The sequence below is a fragment of the Gobio gobio genome, assembly GCF_949357685.1.
Source record: "Gobio gobio genome assembly, chromosome: 10".
Taxonomy (NCBI): Eukaryota; Metazoa; Chordata; class Actinopteri; order Cypriniformes; family Gobionidae; genus Gobio; species Gobio gobio.
The window spans coordinates 16,457,250-16,460,368 of record NC_137116.1 but is presented as its reverse complement, the minus strand read 5'-3'; positions in this window follow the sequence as shown (position 1 = coordinate 16,460,368).

Here is a 3,119-nt window from a genome sequence, read left to right as displayed (position 1 = left end):
GAGTAACGCTCAGAGAACACTCAAGAGTAACGCTCAGAGAACACTCAAGAGTAACGCTCAGAGAACACTCAAGAGTAACGCTCAGAGAACACTCTAGAGTAACGCTCAGAGAACACTCTAGAGTAACGCTCAGAGAACACTCAAGAGTAACGCTCAGAGAACACTCAAGAGTAACGCTCAGAGAACACTCAAGAGTAACACTCAGAGAACACTCAAGAGTAACACTCAGAGAACACTCAAGAGTAACGCTCAGAGAACACTCTAGAGTAACGCTCAGAGAACACTCTAGAGTAACGCTCAGAGAACACTCTAGAGTAACACTCAGAGAACACTCAAGAGTAACGCTCAGAGAACTCTCTAGAGTAACGCTCAGAGAACTCTCTAGAGTAACACTCAGAGAACACTCAAGAGTAACACTCAGAGAACACTCAAGAGTAACGCTCAGAGAACACTCTAGAGTAACGCTCAGAGAACACTCTAGAGTAACGCTCAGAGAACACTCTAGAGTAACACTCAGAGAACACTCAAGAGTAACGCTCAGAGAACTCTCTAGAGTAACGCTCAGAGAACTCTCTAGAGTAACACTCAGAGAACACTCAAGAGTAACGCTCAGAGAACACTCAAGAGTAACGCTCAGAGAACACTCTAGAGTAACGCTCAGAGAACACTCTAGAGTAACACTCAGAGAACACTCAAGAGTAACGCTCAGAGAACACTCAAGAGTAACGCTCAGAGAACACTCAAGAGTAACGCTCAGAGAACACTCAAGAGTAACGCTCAGAGAACACTCAAGAGTAACGCTCAGAGAACACTCTAGAGTAACGCTCAGAGAACACTCAAGAGTAACGCTCAGAGAACACTCAAGAGTAACGCTCAGAGAACACTCTAGAGTAACGCTCAGAGAACACTCAAGAGTAACGCTCAGAGAACACTCAAGAGTAACGCTCAGAGAACACTCAAGAGTAACGCTCAGAGAACACTCAAGAGTAACGCTCAGAGAACACTCTAGAGTAACGCTCAGAGAACACTCAAGAGTAACGCTCAGAGAACACTCAAGAGTAACGCTCAGAGAACACTCTAGAGTAACGCTCAGAGAACACTCAAGAGTAACGCTCAGAGAACACTCAAGAGTAACGCTCAGAGAACTCTCAAGAGTAACGCTCAGAGAACACTCAAGAGTAACGCTCAGAGAACACTCTAGAGTAACGCTCAGAGAACACTCTAGAGTAACGCTCAGAGAACACTCTAGAGTAACGCTCAGAGAACACTCAAGAGTAACGCTCAGAGAACACTCTAGAGTAACGCTCAGAGAACACTCTAGAGTAACGCTCAGAGAACACTCAAGAGTAACGCTCAGAGAACACTCAAGAGTAACGCTCAGAGAACACTCTAGAGTAACGCTCAGAGAACACTCAAGAGTAACGCTCAGAGAACACTCAAGAGTAACGCTCAGAGAACACTCTAGAGTAACGCTCAGAGAACACTCAAGAGTAACGCTCAGAGAACACTCAAGAGTAACGCTCAGAGAACACTCAAGAGTAACGCTCAGAGAACACTCAAGAGTAACGCTCAGAGAACACTCTAGAGTAACGCTCAGAGAACACTCAAGAGTAACGCTCAGAGAACACTCAAGAGTAACGCTCAGAGAACACTCTAGAGTAACGCTCAGAGAACACTCAAGAGTAACGCTCAGAGAACACTCAAGAGTAACGCTCAGAGAACTCTCAAGAGTAACGCTCAGAGAACACTCAAGAGTAACGCTCAGAGAACACTCTAGAGTAACGCTCAGAGAACACTCTAGAGTAACGCTCAGAGAACACTCTAGAGTAACGCTCAGAGAACACTCAAGAGTAACGCTCAGAGAACACTCTAGAGTAACGCTCAGAGAACACTCTAGAGTAACGCTCAGAGAACACTCTAGAGTAACGCTCAGAGAACACTCTAGAGTAACGCTCAGAGAACACTCTAGAGTAACGCTCAGAGAACACTCAAGAGTAACGCTCAGAGAACACTCTAGAGTAACGCTCAGAGAACACTCAAGAGTAACGCTCAGAGAACACTCTAGAGTAACGCTCAGAGAACACTCAAGAGTAACGCTCAGAGAACACTCTAGAGTAACGCTCAGAGAACACTCAAGAGTAACGCTCAGAGAACACTCTAGAGTAACGCTCAGAGAACACTCAAGAGTAACGCTCAGAGAACACTCAAGAGTAACGCTCAGAGAACACTCAAGAGTAACGCTCAGAGAACACTCTAGAGTAACGCTCAGAGAACACTCTAGAGTAACGCTCAGAGAACACTCAAGAGTAACGCTCAGAGAACACTCAAGAGTAACGCTCAGAGAACACTCTAGAGTAACGCTCAGAGAACACTCTAGAGTAACGCTCAGAGAACACTCTAGAGTAACGCTCAGAGAACACTCTAGAGTAACGCTCAGAGAACACTCTAGAGTAACGCTCAGAGAACACTCTAGAGTAACGCTCAGAGAACACTCTAGAGTAACGCTCAGAGAACACTCAAGAGTAACGCTCAGAGAACACTCAAGAGTAACGCTCAGAGAACACTCTAGAGTTACGCTCAGAGAACACTCAAGAGTAACGCTCAGAGAACACTCTAGAGTAACGCTCAGAGAACACTCAAGAGTAACGCTCAGAGAACACTCTAGAGTAACGCTCAGAGAACACTCTAGAGTAACGCTCAGAGAACACTCTAGAGTAACGCTCAGAGAACACTCTAGAGTAACGCTCAGAGAACACTCAAGAGTAACGCTCAGAGAACACTCAAGAGTAACGCTCAGAGAACACTCAAGAGTAACGCTCAGAGAACACTCAAAAGTAACGCTCAGAGAACACTCAAAAGTAACGCTCAGAGAACACTCTAGAGTAACGCTCAGAGAACACTCTAGAGTAACGCTCAGAGAACACTCAAGAGTAACGCTCAGAGAACACTCAAGAGTAACGCTCAGAGAACACTCAAGAGTAACGCTCAGAGAACACTCAAGAGTAACGCTCAGAGAACACTCTAGAGTTACGCTCAGAGAACACTCAAGAGTAACGCTCAAAGAACACTCTAGAGTAACGCTCAGAGAACACTCAAGAGTAACGCTCAGAGAACACTCT